Source organism: Scyliorhinus torazame, chromosome 2 (assembly GCF_047496885.1).
Source record: "Scyliorhinus torazame isolate Kashiwa2021f chromosome 2, sScyTor2.1, whole genome shotgun sequence".
Classification (NCBI taxonomy): Eukaryota; Metazoa; Chordata; class Chondrichthyes; order Carcharhiniformes; family Scyliorhinidae; genus Scyliorhinus; species Scyliorhinus torazame.
In genome coordinates, this window is record NC_092708.1 from 315,642,334 (window position 1) to 315,662,949 (window position 20,616).

Consider the following 20,616-nt stretch of genomic DNA (forward strand, 5'->3'; position numbering starts at 1 on the left):
GGTCATCGATGGGGTGCACGTCGCCCTGCGGCCACCCGCGGATAACAGGCTGGTAATCATGAATAGGAAGGGCTACTACTCCATGAACATGTAGGTGGCCTGTGACCACCAGGTGATGATGCTGCAACGTCTGCGCCCGGTACCTGGGCAGTGTGCATGGTTCCTTCATGATGGCACAATCTGTGATCCCCGACATGTTCGAGGGCCCCCCCCCCCCGCTGGCTGCAGGGCGGGTTGCTGGTGACAGGGGTTACCCATTGCGATATTGGCTGATGTCGCCGATACGGAGGCCACAGACCGACGTGGAGACCCACTACAATGAGGCCCAATGTGCGACCAGGGGTGTGGTAGAGAGGTGCTTTGGGTCCTGAAGATGCGCTTCAGGTGCCTGGAACGTTCTGGAGGGACCCTCCAGTACGACTCTCGGAGTGCCGGCCGCATCATTGTGGTCTGCTGCATCCTCCACAATACAGCCCAGCAGAGGGGCGATATGCTGGAGGTAGAGGTGGAGGAGGATTAGGAGGAGGGGCAGGCCTCTCCAGATGAGGAGGAGGGGGAGAGATGGGTCATGGGGGCATGCCATGGACGGGAGGTGGACGGCGCCACTGGCAGGGCCAGCGAGCACGGGACAGGTTAATAGCCGCATGTTTCCCCAACTAGCAGGGGGGTTCTCTGATGCGAAGGGGCACGGACACCACAACATGGCACCACCTCACCACCGACCACCCTCCCCCACCCCCCCCCCCCCCCTCACACCACCAACCACCCTCCCCCCCCCCCCCACACCACCGACCAACCTCCCCCCCCACACCACCGGCCACACTCACCTCCCACACCACCGGCCACACTCACCTCCCCCCCCCCCACCGACCACCCTCCCCCCTCACACCACCGACCACCCTCCCCCCCACACCACCAACCACCCTCCCCCCCACACCACCGACCACCCTCCCCCCCCCCACACCACCGACCACACTCACCTCCCTCACCACCGACCACACTCACCTCCCCCACCACCGACCACACTCACCTCCCCCACCACCGACCACACTCCCCTCCCCCCCACCCCTCCCCTCCCACACAACCGACCACACTCCCCTCCCACACCACCGACCACACTCCCCTCCCACACACCACCGACCACACTCACCTCCCCCACCACCGACCACACTCCTCTCCCACACCACCGACCACACTCCCCTCCCACACCACCGACCACACTCACCTCCCCCACCACCGACCACACTCCCCTCCCACACCACCGACCACCCTCCCCACCACCGAGAACCCTCCCCCACCACCAACAACACTCCCCCTCCCACACCGCCGACCACACTTACCTCCCTCACCACCGACCACACTCCCCTCCCACACCACCAACCACCCGCCCCTCCACCACCACCGACTTCACTCAGCTCCCCCCCATCGACCTCACTCACCTCCCCCCACCAACCACACTCCGTTCCCCCACCACCGACCACCCTCCCCTCCCTCACCACCGACCACCCTCCCCTCCCCCACCACCGACCACCCTCCCCTCCCCCACCACTGACCACCCTCCCCTCCCCCACCACCGACCACCCTGCCCTCCCCCACCACCGACCACCCTCCCCTCCCTCACCACCGACCACCCTCCCCTCCCACACCACCGACCACCCTCCCCTCACCCACCACCAACCACACTCCTCTCCCACACCACCGACCACCCTCCCCTCCCACACCAACGACCACACTCACCTCCCTCACCACCGACCACCCTCCCCCACCACCAACAACCCTCCCCCACCACCGACCACACTCCACCTCCCCCACCACCGACCCACACTTCCCTCCCACACCACCGACCACACTCCCCTCCCACACCACCGACCACACTCACCCCCCACACCAACCGACCACACTCACCCCCCACACCACCGACCACACTCCCCTCCCACACCACAGACAACCCTCCCACACCACCAACCACCCTCCCCTCCCACACCACCGACCACAATTACCTCCCCCACCACCAACCACCCTCCCCTCCCACACCACCGACCACACTCACCTCCCCCACCACCGACCACCCTCCCCTCCCCCACCAGCGACTTCACTCACCTCCCCCCCCACCGACCTCACTCACCCTCCCCGCCCACCAACCACACTCCGTTCCCCACCACCGACCACCCTCCCCTCCCACACCACCGACCACACTCACCTCCCCCACCACCAACCACCCTCCCCTCCCCCACCACCGACCACACTCACCTCCCCCCACCGACCTCACACACCTCCCCCACCACCGACCACACTCACCTCCCCCACCACCGACCACACTCACCTCCCCATCACCAACCACCCTCCCCTCCCACACCACCGACCACCCTCCCCTCCCACACCAATGACCATCCTCCCCTCCCCCACCACCGACCACACTCACCTCCCCACCACCGACCACACTCCCCTCCCACACCACCGACCACCCTCCCCCACCACCGACAACCCTCCCTCACCACCGACCACACTCCCCTCCCACACCAATGACCATCCTCCCCTCCCCCACCACCGACCACATTCCACCACCACCGACCACCGTCCCCTCCCCCACCAGCGACTTCACTCACCTCCCCCCCCACCGACCTCACTCACCTCCCCCACCACCGACCTCACTCAACTCCCCGCCCACCAACCACACTCCGTTCCCCCACCACCGACCACCCTTCCCTCCACCACCACCAACCACCCTCCCCTCCCACACCACCAACCACACTCACCTCCCCACCACCGACCACCCTCACCTCCCCCACCACCGTACTCACTCACCTCCCCCCCACCGACCTCATACACCTCCCCCACCACCGACCACACTCACCTCCCACACCACAGACCACACTCACCTCCCCACCACCGACCACCCTCCCTCCCCCACCACCGACCACACTCACCTCCCCCATCACCGACCACCCTCCCCTCCCCCACCACCGACCACACTCACCTCCCCCACCACCGACCACACTCCCCTCCCACACCACCGATCACCCTCCCCCACCACCGACAACCCTCCCCCACCACCGACCACACTTCCCTCCCACACCGCCGACCACACTCACCTCCCACACCACCGAACACAATCACCTCCCCCACAACCGACCACCCTCCCCCACCACCAACCACACTCCCCTCCCACACCACCGACCACCCTCCCCCACCACCGAGAACCCTCCCCCACCACCAACAACACTCCCCTCCCACACCGCCGACCACACTTACCTCCCTCACCACCGACCACACTCACCTCCCACACCACCGACCACCCTCCCCCACCACCAACCACCCTCCCCTCCACCACCACCGACGACCCTCCCCTCCCCCACCACCGACTTCACTCACCTCCCCCCCATCGACCTCACTCACCTCCCCCCCACCAACCACACTCCGTTCCCCCACCACCGACCACCCTCCCCTCCCTCACCACCGACCACCCTCCCCTCCCTCACCACCGACCACCCTGCCCTCCCCCACCACCGACCACCCTCCCCTCCCCCACCACCGACAACCCTCCCCTCCCCCACCACCAACCACCCTCCCCTCCCCCACCACCAACCACCCTCCCCTCCCCCACCACTGACCACCCTCCCTTCCCTCACCACCGACCACACTCCCCACCCACACCACCAACCACCCTCCCCTCCCCCACCACCGACCACCCTCCCCTTCTCACCACCGACCACACTCCCCTGCCCCACCACCGACCACACTCACCTCCCCCACCACCGACAACCCTCCCCCACCACCGACCACACTCACCTCCCCCACCACCGACCACCCTCCCCTCCCACACCACAGAAGTCACTCACCTCCCCCACCAGCGACCATCCTACCCTCCCCCACCACCGACCACACTCACCTCCCCCACCACCGACAACCCTCCCCTCCCCCACCACCGACCACACTCACCTCCCCCACCACCAACCACCCTCCCCTCCCACACCACCGACCACAATCACCTCCCCCACCACCAACCACCCTCCCCTCCCACACCACCGACCACACTCACCTCCCCCACCACTGACCACCCTCCCCTCCCCCACCAGCGACTTCACTCACCTCCCCCCCCACCGACCTCACTCACCTCCCCGCCCACCAACCACACTCCGTTCCCCCACCACCGACCACCCTCCCCTCCCACACCACCGACCACACTCACCTCCCCCACCACCAACCACCCTCCCCTCCCCCACCACCGTACTCACTCACCTCCCCCCCACCGACCTCACACACCTCCCCACCACCGACCACACTCACCTCCCCCACCACCGACCACACTCCCCTCACACACCACCGACCACAATCACCTCCCCCACCACCAACCACCCTCCACCACCACCAACCACCCTCCCCTCCCCACCAGCGACTTCACTCACCACCCCCCCCACCGACCTCACTCACCTCCACCACCACCGACCTCACTCACCTCCCCCACCACCGACCACCCCCCCTCCCCCACCACCGACCACACTCACCTACCCCATCACCAACCACCCTCCCCTCCCACACCAATGACCATCCTCCCCTCCCCCACCACCGACCACACTCACCTCCCCACCACCGACCACACTCCCCTCCCACACCACCGACCACCCTCCCCCACCATCGACAACCCTCCCCCACCACCGACCACACTCCCCTCCCACACCGCCGACCACACTCATCTCCCACACCACTGACCACAATCACCTCCCCCACGACCGACAACCCTCCCCCGCCACCGACCACCCTCCCCCACCACCGACCACACTCCCCTCCCACACCACGGACCACAATCACCTCCCCACCACCGACCACCCTCCACCACCACCGACCACCGTCCCCTCCCCCACCAGCGACTTCACTCACCTCCCCCCCACCGACCTCACTCACCTCCCCCACCACCGACCTCACTCACCTCCCCGCCCACCAACCACACTCCGTTCCCCCACCACCGACCACCCTTCCCTCCCCCACCACCAACCACCCTCCCCTCCCACACCACCGACCACACTCACCTCCCCCACCACCGACCACCCTCACCTCCCCCACCACCGTACTCACTCACCTCCCCCCCACCGACCTCATACACCTCCCCCACCACCGACCACACTCACCTCCCACACCACAGACCACACTCACCTCCCCACCACCGACCACCCTCCCCTCCCCCACCACCGACCACACTCACCTCCCCCATCACCGACCACCCTCCCCTCCCACACCAATGACCACCCTCCCCTCCCCCACCACCGACCACACTCACCTCCCCCACCACCGACCACACTCCCCTCCCACACCACCGATCACCCTCCCCCACCACCGACAACCCACCCCACCACCGACCACACTTCCCTCCCACACCGCCGACCACACTTACCTCCCACACCACCGACCACAATCACCTCCCCCACAACCGACCACGCTCCCCCACCACCAACCACACTCCCCTCCCACACCACCGACCACCCTCCCCCACCTCCGAGAACCCTCCCCCACCACCAACAACACTCCCCTCCCACACCGCCGACCACACTTACCTCCCTCACCACCGACCACACTCACCTCCCACACCACCGACCACCCTCCCCCACCACCAACCACCCTCCCCTCCACCACCACCGACGACCCTCCCCTCCCCCACCACCGACTTCACTCACCTCCCCCCCATCGACCTCACTCACCTCCCCCCACCAACCACACTCCGTTCCCCCACCACCGACCACCCTCCCCTCCCTCACCACCGACCACCCTCCCCTCCCTCACCACCGACCACCCTGCCCTCCCCCACCACCGACCACCCTCCCCTCCCCCACCACCGACCACCCTCCCCTCCCCCACCACCAACCACCCTCTCCTCCCCCACCACCGACCACCCTCCCCTCCCTCACCACCGACCACATTCCCCTGCCCCACCACCGACCACACTCACCTCCCCCACCACCGACCACCCTCCCCTCCCACACCACAGAAGTCACTCACCTCCCCCACCAGCGACCATCCTACCCTCCCCCACCACCGACCACACTCACCTCCCCCACCACCGACCACCCTCCCCTCCCCCACCACCGACCACACTCACCTCCCCCACCACCAACCACCCTCCCCTCCCACACCTCCGACCACCCTCCCTTCCCTCACCACCGACGACCCTGCCCTCCCCCACCACCGACCACCCTCCCCTCCCTCACCACCGACCACCCTCCCCTCCCCCACCACCGACCACCCTCCCCTCCCCCACCACTGACCACCCTCCCCTCCCCCACCACCGACCACCCTCCCCTCCCCCACCACCAACCACCCTCCACTCCCCCACCACCAACCACCCTCCACTCCCCCACCACCAACCACCCTCCCCTCCCTCACCACCGACCACACTCCCCACCCACACCACCGACCACCCTCCCCTCCCCCACCACCGACCACCCTCCCCTCCCTCACCACCGACCACACTCCCCTGCCCCACCACCGACCACACTCACCTCCCCCACCACCGACCACCCTCCCCCACCACCGACCACACACACCTCCCCCACCACCGACCACCCTCCCCTCCCACACCACAGAAGTCACTCACCTCCCCCACCAGCGACCATCCTACCCTCCCCCACCACCGACCAGACTCACCTCCCCCACCAGCAACCACCCTCCCCTCCCACACCACCGACCACACTCCCCTCCCACACGACCACCCTCTAATCCCACACCAATGACCACCCGCTTCTCCCACACCACCGACCACACTCCCTTCCCCCACCACCGACCACACTCCCCTCCCACACCACCGACCACACTCACCTCCCACACCACCGACCACCCTCCCCTCCCCCACCACCGACCACCCTCCCCTCCCCCACCACCAACCACCCTCCCCTCCCCCACCACCAACCACCCTCCCCCACCACCGAGAACCCTCCCCCACCACCAACAACACTCCCCACCCACACCGCCGACCACACTCACCTCCCTCACCACCGACCACACTCACCTCCCACACCACCGACCACCCTCCCCCACCACCAACCACCCTCCCCTCCACCACCACCGACCACCCTCCCCTCCCCCAACACCGACTTCACTCACCTCCCCCCCATCGACCTCACTCACCTCCCCCCCACCAACCACACTCCGTTCCCCCACCACCGACCACCCTCCCCTCCCTCACCACCGACCACCCTCCCCTCCCTCACCACCGACGACCCTGCCCTCCCCCACCACCGACCACCCTCCCCTCCCTCACCACCGACCACCCTCCCCTCCCCCACCACCGACCACCCTCCCCTCCCCCACCACTGACCACCCTCCCCTCCCCCACCACCGACCACCCTCCCCTCCCCCACCACCAACCACCCTCCACTCCCCCACCACCAACCACCCTCCCCTCCCCCACCACCGACAACCCTCCCCTCCCTCACCACCGACCACACTACCCACCCACACCACCGACCACCCTCCCCTCCCCCACCACCGACCACCCTCCCCTCCCTCACCACCGACCACACTCCCCTGCCCCACCACCGACCACACTCACCTCCCCCACCACCGACCACCCTCCCCCACCACCGACCACATTCACCTCCCCCACCACCGACCACCCTCCCCTCCCACACCACAGAAGTCACTCACCTCCCCCACCAGCGACCATCCTACCCTCCCCCACCACCGACCAGACTCACCTCCCCCACCAGCAACCACCCTCCCCTCCCACACCACCGACCACACTCCCCTCCCACACGACCACCCTCTACTCCCACACCAATGACCACCCGCTTCTCCCCCACCACCGACCACCCTCCCCTCCCACACCACAGAAGTCACTCACCTCCCCCACCAGCGACCACCCTCCCCTCCCACACCACCGACCACACTCCCCTCCCACACGACCACCCTCTACTCCCACACCAATGACCACCCGCTTCTCCCACACCACCGACCACACTCCCTTCCCCCACCACCGACCACACTCCCCTCCCACACCACCGACCACACTCACCTCCCACACGACCACCCTCTACTCCCACACCAATGACCTCCCGCTTCTCCCACACCACCGACCACACTCCCTTCCCCCACCACCGACCACACTCCCTTCCCCCACCACCGACCACACTCCCCTCCCCCACCACCGACCACCCTCCCCTCCCCCACCATCGACCACAATCACCTCCCCCACCACCGACCACCCTCCCCTCCTCCACCACCAACCACCCTCCCCTCCCTCACCACCGACCACACTCACCTCCCCCACCACTGACCACACTCACCTCCCACACGACCACCCTCTACTCCCACACCAATGACCATCCGCTTCTCCCACATCACCGACCACACTCCCCTCCCCCACCACCGACCACACTCCCCTTCCACACCACCGACCACACTCACCTCCCAGACGACCACCCTCTACTCCCACACCAATGACCTCCCGCTTCTCCCACACCACCGACCACACTCCCTTCCCCCACCACCGACCACACTCCCTTCCCCCACCACCGACCACACTCCCCTCCCCCACCACCGACCACCCTCCCCTCCCCCACCATCGACCACAATCACCTCCCCCACCACCGACCACCCTCCCCTCCTCCACCACCAACCACCCTCCCCTCCCTCACCACCGACCACACTTACCTCCCCCACCACTGACCACACTCACCTCCCACACGACCACCCTCTACTCCCACACCAATGACCATCCGCTTCTCCCACATCACCGACCACACTCCCCTCCCCCACCACCGACCACACTCCCTTCCCCCACCACCGACCACCCTCCCCTCCCCCACCATCGACCACAATCACCTCCCCCACCACCGACCACCCTCCCCTCCCCACCACCGACCACACTCCCCTCCCCCACCACCGACCACCCTCCCCTCCCCCACCATCGACCACAATCACCTCCCCCACCACCGACCACCCTCCCCTCCTCCACCACCAACCACCCTCCCCTCCCCCACCACCGACCACACTCCCCTCCCCCACCACCGACCACCCTCCCCTCCCCCACCACCGACCACACACACCTCCCCCACCACCGACCACCCTCCCCTCCCACACCACAGAAGTCACTCACCTCCCCCACCAGCGACCATCCTACCCTCCCCCACCACCGACCAGACTCACCTCCCCCACCAGCAACCACCCTCCCCTCCCACACCACCGACCACACTCCCCTCCCACACGACCACCCTCTACTCCCACACCAATGACCACCCGCTTCTCCCACACCACCGACCACACTCCCTTCCCCCACCACCGACCACACTCCCCTCCCACACCACCGACCACACTCACCTCCCACACCACCGACCACCCTCCCCTCCCCCACCACCGACCACCCTCCCCTCCCCCACCACCAACCACCCTCCCCTCCCCCACCACCAACCACCCTCCCCCACCACCGAGAACCCTCCCCCACCACCAACAACACTCCCCACCCACACCGCCGACCACACTCACCTCCCTCACCACCGACCACACTCACCTCCCACACCACCGACCACCCTCCCCCACCACCAACCACCCTCCCCTCCACCACCACCGACCACCCTCCCCTCCCCCAACACCGACTTCACTCACCTCCCCCCCATCGACCTCACTCACCTCCCCCCCACCAACCACACTCCGTTCCCCCACCACCGACCACCCTCCCCTCCCTCACCACCGACCACCCTCCCCTCCCTCACCACCGACGACCCTGCCCTCCCCCACCACCGACCACCCTCCCCTCCCTCACCACCGACCACCCTCCCCTCCCCCACCACCGACCACCCTCCCCTCCCCCACCACTGACCACCCTCCCCTCCCCCACCACCGACCACCCTCCCCTCCCCCACCACCAACCACCCTCCACTCCCCCACCACCAACCACCCTCCCCTCCCCCACCACCGACAACCCTCCCCTCCCTCACCACCGACCACACTACCCACCCACACCACCGACCACCCTCCCCTCCCCCACCACCGACCACCCTCCCCTCCCTCACCACCGACCACACTCCCCTGCCCCACCACCGACCACACTCACCTCCCCCACCACCGACCACCCTCCCCCACCACCGACCACATTCACCTCCCCCACCACCGACCACCCTCCCCTCCCACACCACAGAAGTCACTCACCTCCCCCACCAGCGACCATCCTACCCTCCCCCACCACCGACCAGACTCACCTCCCCCACCAGCAACCACCCTCCCCTCCCACACCACCGACCACACTCCCCTCCCACACGACCACCCTCTACTCCCACACCAATGACCACCCGCTTCTCCCCCACCACCGACCACCCTCCCCTCCCACACCACAGAAGTCACTCACCTCCCCCACCAGCGACCACCCTCCCCTCCCACACCACCGACCACACTCCCCTCCCACACGACCACCCTCTACTCCCACACCAATGACCACCCGCTTCTCCCACACCACCGACCACATTTCCTTCCCCCACCACCGACCACACTCCCCTCCCACACCACCGACCACACTCACCTCCCACACGACCACCCTCTACTCCCACACCAATGACCTCCCGCTTCTCCCACACCACCGACCACACTCCCTTCCCCCACCACCGACCACACTCCCTTCCCCCACCACCGACCACACTCCCCTCCCCCACCACCGACCACCCTCCCCTCCCCCACCATCGACCACAATCACCTCCCCCACCACCGACCACCCTCCCCTCCTCCACCACCAACCACCCTCCCCTCCCTCACCACCGACCACACTCACCTCCCCCACCACTGACCACACTCACCTCCCACACGACCACCCTCTACTCCCACACCAATGACCATCCGCTTCTCCCACATCACCGACCACACTCCCCTCCCCCACCACCGACCACACTCCCCTTCCACACCACCGACCACACTCACCTCCCAGACGACCACCCTCTACTCCCACACCAATGACCTCCCGCTTCTCCCACACCACCGACCACACTCCCTTCCCCCACCACCGACCACACTCCCTTCCCCCACCACCGACCACACTCCCCTCCCCCACCACCGACCACCCTCCCCTCCCCCACCATCGACCACAATCACCTCCCCCACCACCGACCACCCTCCCCTCCTCCACCACCAACCACCCTCCCCTCCCTCACCACCGACCACACTTACCTCCCCCACCACTGACCACACTCACCTCCCACACGACCACCCTCTACTCCCACACCAATGACCATCCGCTTCTCCCACATCACCGACCACACTCCCCTCCCCCACCACCGACCACACTCCCTTCCCCCACCACCGACCACCCTCCCCTCCCCCACCATCGACCACAATCACCTCCCCCACCACCGACCACCCTCCCCTCCCCACCACCGACCACACTCCCCTCCCCCACCACCGACCACCCTCCCCTCCCCCACCATCGACCACAATCACCTCCCCCACCACCGACCACCCTCCCCTCCTCCACCACCAACCACCCTCCCCTCCCCCACCACCGACCACACTCCCCTCCCCCACCACCGACCACCCTCCCCTCCCCCACCATCGACCACAATCACCTCCCCCACCACCGACCACCCTCCCCTCCTCCACCACCAACCACCCTCCCCTCCCTCACCACCGACCACACTCACCTCCCCCACCACTGACCACACTCACCTCCCACACGACCACCCTCTACTCCCACACCAATGACCATCCGCTTCTCCCACACCACCGACCACACTCCCTTCCCCCACCACCGACCACCCTCCCCTCCCCCACCATCGACCACAATCACCTCCCCCACCACCGACCACCCTCCCCTCCCCCACCATCGACCACACTCACCTCCCCCACCACTGACCACACTCACCTCCCACACGACCACCCTCTACTCCCACACCAATGACCACCCGCTTCTCCCACACCACCGACCACACTCCCTTCCCCCACCACCGACCACACTCCCCTCCCACACCATCGACCACATGCACCTCCCCCACCACCGACCACCCTTCCCTCCCCCACCACCAACCACCCTCCCCTCCCACACCAGTGACAACACTCACCTCCCCCACCACCGACCACCCTCCCCTCCCCCACCACCGACCACACTCACCTCCCACACTCACCTCCCCCACCACCGACCACCCTCCCCTCCCACACCACCGACCACCCTCCCCTCCCACACCACCGACCACCCTCCCCTCCCCCACCACCAACCACCCTCCCCTCCCCCACCACTGACCAGACTCACCTCCCCACCACCGACCACCCTCCCCTCCCACACCACCGACCACCCTCCCCTCCCACACCAACGACCACCCTCACCTCCCATACCACCGACCACCCTCCCCTCCCCCACCACCAACAACCCTCCCCTCCCCCACCACTGACCACTCTCACCTCCCCCACCACCAACCACCCTCCCCTCCCACACCACCGACCACACTCCCCTCCCACACCACCGACCACACTCCCCTCCCCCACCACCAACCACCCTCCCCTCCCCCACCACCGACCACACTCACCTCCTCCACCTCTGCTACATCCTCCCCTTCCACCCCAGTGCAACACCCGCATGCACACCACCCCTCAATTACACATTCACCTGCAGCACATCGAGCTGGGGGCACATGTTTGCCAGTGACAGCGGGTCTCGTCCATGGCATGAAGGTGATGACAGCCCGCACTGCGAAGGGCTCTGAGCTCCAAATCGGTGGGTGCAGTCATGTGGATCAGGGTAGGGGTGGGATTGTCCCACTAGTGGGGGCGGGGGTTCACATGTGTGGGTAGAGGGGTTGGTGCCACGAGCACAGTGATGGGTACTCACCCTGGCTGCCCTGAGTAGGTCGTGCAGCTTCTTGCGGCACTGCTCGCCTGTTCTGACAAGCGTCCCGACGGTGCTGACGGCATCGCCCAACTCCACCCGCGAACGCCTCATGGGGGCGGCTGCTACCCTGTTGCCGGGTGCAGGGTACAGGACCTCCCTCCTCAGCTCCACGGTGTCCAAGAGGGTGTCCAACTCTCCCTCCCGAAATCTCGGCGCTGCACGGCGGGCGGCCATCTTTCATGCAACGGAAGTGTTTGCGGCGGATCTGGCTTGAAGGTGCCGCAGCGTCACGTCAATGACGCGATACCACATATCGGCGGCCGTTTCCTCAGGCGTTTCCCACGGCGTCCATGATGGCTGTTGAATCGGTTGGCCTGGGGTCTGTTGACACCGTCGTAAAACACTACGGTCTTTATGACGGCGTCAACACTTCGCCCCATTATTGGAGAGTCTTCTCCTCCAACGCACCAGCAGCCCCCCCCCACCCCACCCCTTGTTCAACTGGTTGCTGGCTACGAACAAATCTTGGAACAAATTGGTGAACGGTTTCCACATCCTGTGAAAGTCTTAATCCAACCCACGGATGGCGAATTTTATTTTCTCTAGCCTAAAAAATTCCACCCGGTCGGACAGCCAGTCTGCAACTTTGGGTGGTGCTGCTGATTGCCAGCTGAGCAGGTTTCTCCGGCTAAGGCTAAGGAAGCGGCCCCCCCTCCCCATAAAGAGTTCTGGCTGAACTGAAACCCTAAAGACCGCCATGTTTGGGCATGGCTCACCCTCACTCTCATAACCTTGGACATTGCCTCAAAATGGTTGGATTTGGATTTGGATTTTTGTTTATTGTCACGTGTACTGAAGTACAATGAAAAGTATTTTTCTGCGAGCAGCTCAACAGATCATTAAGTACATGAAAAGAAAAGGAAATAAAAGAAAATACATAATAGGGCAACACAAGGTACACAATGTAACTACAAAAACACTGGCATCGGGTGAAGCACTACAGAGGTGTAGTGTTGATGAGGTCAGTCCATAAGAGGGTCCTTTCGGAGTCTGGTAACAGCGTGGAAGAAGCTGTTTTTGAGTCTGAGGTTGTGCAGTACCTGGCAACTCTGGGGCAAGCCCAGAACATGTGGGTATGGTTGGCTGGGCTTCCCTGGCACTGATCACATTTGTCCTCCACCTCCGGAAAGAACTCACTTATTCGTGTCCTGGTTAGGTGTACTCTGCGCACTACCTTTAGCTGTGCTAGGCTCAGCCCTGTGCATAGAATTTACAGTGCAGAAGAAGGCCATTCGGCCCCTCGAGTCCGCACCGGCTCTTGGAAAGAGCACCCCACCCAAAGTCAGCATGTGAAGATGAAGTTCGCCCTGTGCAGTGCTTCGAACCAGAGTCCTCCCCTATCTCTATTCCTAGTTCCTCCTTTCATTTTTTTCCTTTTCTCATCCGGGGGGAGTGTACCACGACCAACAGTCACCCGTACAGGTCCCTACAGTTCCCCCTCCCTTGGTCGCCAGCGTCTAGAAGCTCTTTCACTAATGAATAATAATAATAATTGTTATTATTGTCACAAGTAGGCTTACATTAACACTGCAATGAAGTTACTGTGAAAGTCCCCTAGTTGCCACACTCCGGCGCCTGTTTGTGTACACTGAGGGAGAATTCAGAATGCCCAATTCACCAGCCCATCTTTCGGGACTTATGGGAGGAAACCGGAGCACCCGGAAGAAACCCACGCAGACACGGGGAGATGGTGCAGACTCTGCACAGACAGTGACTCAGCCGGGAATCGAACCCGGGGCCCTGGAGCTGCGAAGCAACAGTGCGAACCACTCATTGTTTCCTTACAGAGCAAGGTTTTGACCTGCATGTATTTCAGGTCGTTTCCACTTGGTAATTGGAACCTCTCCGTATTTAGAGCTGGCGGTGTTTGTCCGTACGCTCGCCATGGGAATGCTGTACAGTAGTTTCATCCAGGGGGTGAACCCTGATCCGAACCCAAATCGTTCCAGTACCCCTATGAGGTACTTCCACTCGGCCCTGTCGAAGGCCTTTTCTGCGTCCAGGGAGATGATCACTTCTGATATTCTCTCGCTAGATGGGGTCATTATCACATTCAGCAGGCGCCTGATGTTCGCAGTCAGCTGCCTGCCCTTAACAAAGCCTATCTGGTCCTTCTCAACTACCTCTGGCATGCAGCTCTCCAACCGCCTCACCAAGGCCTTCGCCAGGATCTTTGCATCTACATTGAGTAGCGAGGTGGCCTGTAAGACCCGCACTCAGTCAGGTCTTTGTCCTTTTTGGGTATCAGTGATGTTAAGGCTTGTGCCATGTTACTAGTGAGTCTGCAAACATCTCCCACAGGTGCAGGGCCAATGCTGGTGCAAATTGTTTGTAGAAGTCTGCCTAGAATCCATCTGGCCCCGCGCCTTCCCCGCCTGCATGGAGCTGATACACTCCATGACTTCTCCCAGTTCTAATGACACTTCCAGGCCCCGTCCCATTTCTTCCCCCATAACCAGTACTGCCAGTCTGTCGAGGAACTGTTTCATCCCTGAGACCCGCTCGGGGGCTCGGAGCTGCACATTCCCCGGTAGAATGTTGCGAAGGCTTTGTTGACGTTTTCTGGGGTGGTAACTAGCCTTCCGCTACCATCCCTAACCTGCGCTTTTTCCCTCGTAGCTGCCTGCTTTCTCAGCTGGTGAGCCAGCAGGTGGCTTGCTTTGTCTCCCCATGTCTGCCGGAGCTGGTACACTGCTCTCCCAGTGGAGAGAAGGTCAAAGTCCATCTGCAGTTTATTCTCTCCACCAGTAGTTCCATGGTCGGGGTCGAGGAGTACCCCCGATCCACCTCCAGTATGGAGTTGACCAGTTGTTGCCTGACCGCCCTCTCCTTCCTATCTTTGCCCGCAATAATTTCCCCCCTTATCACCGTCTTCAGTGCCTCCCAGAACATGGAGGGTGAGAACTCCCCATTCTGGTTGTGGGTAACCTACCCATCTATGGCTTCTGATATCTGCTCTTCGGAATGTCTTATCGGCCAGGAGGGCTGTCTCCAGCTTCCATGGGGAGGCATTTTGCCCACCCTGTCTCCAACCTCACACCCACATAGCGTGGAGCGTGGTTAGAGATTACTTTGGCAGAGTACCCATGGAAGCACCGCTTTCCCACTACAAAGAAGTCGATCCTAGAATATACCCATCTTCCCTGGGTGTGTGGAATTCCATGGGTCCACTGTCCCCATCTGTTCCATTAAAACCTTCAATTTCTTTGCCATGTTTGATTTTTTTCCTCAACTTAGGGTTTGATCTGTATGTCCGTGTGTCCTGTAAGCAGTTAAAGTCCCCACCCGCCAGAATGAGCCGGTGTGAGTCTATGCCAGGTATTTCCACCACAATTTTCTTCATGAATTCTGTGTCGACCCAATTGGGAGCGTACATTTTTACAAGGACCACTGGTGCCCCTTCCAGGACACCACTAACCATGACGTATTGCCCCCATGGTCCATAACCGTCCTTGACACTGTACATGCTGTCCTCTTATTGAGCAGTATGGCCAGTCCCCTAGCCCTCGTCACAGAGCACGAATGGTAAGTCTGTCCCACCCAGTTCTTTCTTACCCGTAGTCGGTCTTTCTCCCTCAGGTGGGTGACTGAGAGGAAGAATCTGTCGGTTCTCAGACTTTTCAGGTGGGCAAAGACTCTGAATATTTTCACCAGGCCCTTAAGTCCCCTGACGTTCCAGGTGACTATTCTGACCGGGGGTTTTCTGCCATCCCCACTCCGGCTGAGTCAACCATACTTACCTTGTGGATGCACCCCTGCACTCTGGGGTTTTCCTTTTTTTCCGTTTCTACCACATGTGATCTGTCGTAACCAGCCTTCCACCCCACCCCCCAGCACCCCTCAACTATTCCTCTGGGCCTGTCCTTCCTCCCCCATGCCCCTGCAGTGTTCCCTAGCCCAGCTGTTCCCCCTCTGTTTTCCCCCCTATTTTCCCCCCATCTCGAGTTTTTTCACCCACCCCCAGCAGCCAGGCACTCTTGCCCCATTGAGTGTTGTGCTGCAGCCCTGCTAGTGTGGCAGGCCCCCCCCTGGCTCGGTCCACACCTCCCCCCCCCCCCCTCCCAACCATTGCGTTTCTCTTCACCCCTCTCCCCCTCCTCACTCCTTTCTGCATTCTACTGCTCCCACCTCCTCCTTCCTGAGACTCATCAGCAGATCGAAGACGAGGCAGACCAGTCGCACGCTAATAGTCTCTCCTTTTATTAACCAATGGGGCTGGATTCTCCATTTTTGGGACTATGTCCCCACGCCATTGTAAAAGCTGTGGCCTTTCACTACAGAAAAACTGCTGTGAAAGGGCCACATATTCATAGCCTCCCAGAACATGGAGGGTGAGAACTCCCCATTCTGGTAACCTACCCATCTATGGCTTCTGATATCTGCTCTTCGGAATACCTTATCGGCCAGGAGGGCTGTCTCCAGCTTCCATGGGGAGGCATTGTGCCCATCCTGTCTCCAACCTCAGGAAACTAGCCGCTTTTGCTGCAGATACGGAGCCCCACACTTCCGGGTCAGAAGCCGCGCTTGCGCATGGTGGCGGCCTCCAGCAGCCACGCTGTTCTCCATGTCTCAGACTCAGACCACGGAGCTGGACCCTCCAAATAGTGCCCTCGATTTGCCGCGCGCCCGACACGGTCCGCCTGCCCCAAATTAGTTTGGTGCCATATAAGGCCCCCCCCCCTGCCCTCCGATTGGCCCGCCCCCAATAAATGGCAGCCATGGATTGAGTCTGCAGCCGCCACGCTAGTATCCCGACTGGCATTAGATCCACGCCGTCGGGACTTCGGCCGGTCGGGGGCGGAGAATGGCGGGGCGGGCCTCCAGCAATGGCCGCAGGTAGGCAATTTCGGGGCCTGGAGAATTGGGGAACCGGCGCCGGTGCCGATTTCGTGCGCCGAAATGGATTCTCTGCCCTGGAGACGACCGCGATTTCAACGACGGGGTGCGAAGAATCCAGCCCATGATGTCTGGTTCATTGCTGGCGTTGTTGCTTTCTCAGCCCGTGCCTGTGCACAAATGTATCTGCTTCTGCCGGTGCGGTGAAGTAGTACTCCTTACCCTGGAGAGTCACAGTCTTTGGTGGGGTACAGCAACCTGAACCGTACATTGTTTTTCTAAAGGGCCGCCTTGGCTGCGTTAAATCATGCCGGCACTTGGCCAGGCCTGCCCCAATGTCCTGCCACTACCGGAGCAAGTTTCCCTCCTATTTTCAGAACCATGTGTTCAGGATCTTTTCCCAGTCTTGGTACCGGTGCAGTTTTGAGATGATGGCCTGCAGCTGCTCATAATAATAATCTTTATTAGTGTCACAAGTAGTCTTTAGTCTTACATTAACATTGCAATGTTACTGTGAAAATGCCCTAGCCGCCACACTCTGGGAGAATTCAGAATGTCCAATTCACCTAACAAGCACGTCTTTCGGGACTTGTGGGAGGAAACCAGAGCACCTGAAGGAAACCCACACGGACACCAGGAGAGCGTGCAGACTCCGCACAGACAGTGACCCAAGCTGGGAATCGAACTGGGTCCTTGGAGCTGTGAAGCAACAGTGCTAACCACTGTGCTACCGTGCTACCGCCCCCCCCCCCCCACTTCCACTGCAGCCACCGAACCTAGACTCTAATGAAAGATTCCAGACCATTGTGCCAGCAGAAAGTGGAAAAACCATAACTTGGGAAAGCACACTGCATCTTATTTTTGGATGAAGCAGAGTAGTGTTTGCTGGATGTATACCAAAGCTGTGGTAATTTTAAGACCAATTGTGTGAGAATTGGTCTCAAGTCGCTAAGTTGTGAGGGACAGTTTTATCAGTCCGCACTGCCGGTCAGCAGCCTCAGCTGCCCATGATCTTCTCCCGATCAATTCTGGTCAGGAAACCATGGGCAACGCAGACAAGAATTTCCAATAGACTGTGTCATTGGCTGACACTCGCAATTAGCAGCATTGATTTATAAAATTGTCCTGCGACGCTTGCTCAGCTAATGATGAAAATGTATTGATAACCTTTGAAACGAATGCCCCCCCCCCCCCCCCCCCCACAATGAGGAAAATCATGAGCGGAGGCTTGGAAGATTGTTTCAAAATCTCGCTTTCATTTTAGAAATGTTCCAAACTCTCTAATCGGAAAATGAAGAGATACTCAGATGGGCAACAAACCGAGAATCCATTCCAAAAAAGAGAACAAAGACAAACAGTTGTAAACAAATAAAGATTTATTTATTTCCTACTCACTCTAGCTGCATGGTCGCAGTGCACAGAGAGCTTAAAATCAAAGTCATGCTCTTCTAGTTTGCCATCTGACCTGGAACAGAAATGTTGCTAATTCGCAGAAAACAATCCCAATAGAGTGGGTTTTGCTGTTACTCTCCTGTGCAATGTTCATTGTCAATCTCACCAGACGAGCATACAATCTATTATGGAGAAGGTTGGTTGCAGATGTGCCTTGTGCACATACAAACACAGCTTAATTTTGTAAACAAGGAAGAACACTGTATACTAAGGAAATGATGGTCTTCCTACAGTAGGTCCCAAATTCCTGGTTCTTCAAAGGCCGTTTACATTAATAGTGTTCTTCAACAAATAACACTGCCCTTGAAAAGAGATACCTCTTGAAATAAGTGAAACAATTTTGCAATCATGGAACCAATCAAACGTGAAGCAGCTGAACATTGAAGGGGCTAAATTGGATAGCCCCAGGGTATGACCGAGGATATCCCAGAGTATCATTATCTCAGTACCCGTTTTTGCAATGTTGTAAGCATGCCAAACTTGTGCAGCCTTCTGGTTTGAATGATTACAGCGTGCAGCTAATCCTAACCACACTGTTGATTGGCAGCTGGACGCATCAGCAGTGGGCCAATAGTTTGCACTTTCTCCCCATGTCCATAGAATCTATAGAATCCCTACAATGCAGAAGGAGGTCATTTGGCCTATTGGGTCTGCACCGACCCTCTGAAAGAACACCCTACATGGCTTAATCCCTCACACTGGCTTGGTTCTCCGATTTCCAGACTAAGTGCTGACGCCAGCGTGGGAACAGTGGCATTTTACGGCAGAAAAAAGGGCGCAAAAGCTGCACCGATCCTCCGTCTGGTGGCAGTGCCGATACAAGCCAGCATCCTGGAGTGATGTGACACAGACCCTGGGACGGTGGGCAATGGGGGCAGGGGTGTTGCGGGGCAGGAGATGGTAGCGATGACGGACCAGGCCATGTCCTATGTGAAGTGGGTGAGTATGAGGGCTTCTCTGGGGCTTAATTGGTGATTATTGTTTTCTTGCCGTGCTACGGCGGGATCCCGATTTCACATACGGGAGCGGGCTGGTTGCATCGCAAACGGTTTGCCGCCAACCGCAGTTCTCATTTTTGGCCTCTCCTGCTATTCATCGGCCTCGTCGCGCTCTCGTTCGAGCGAAACGAGGCTAGAGAATCGAGCCCATTGATACTTATTAATGGAAATTACACTGATGAACTAAATAGGACAATTTGCATTGAAGTTAATCACAACAAACTAACACAGCCAGATAGGTAAACACAGCCATCTCAGATCGACCACCTGAGAAGTTATTTATGACTTAATTTAAAACCGCATAAATATCAAGGGGAAGAGACCTGGTGAATGAAGCAGCAAGATCACAGTCAAAGGTCACTCCTAAGTGACCTACAGTTATCTCAGATTGACCACCTGGGGGGTAACTATCATTTAATTCAAACCTTTTCGTTTAGAATTTTCAAAAAAGATGTTGGAGGTGGTCTCGCTTTCCATGCT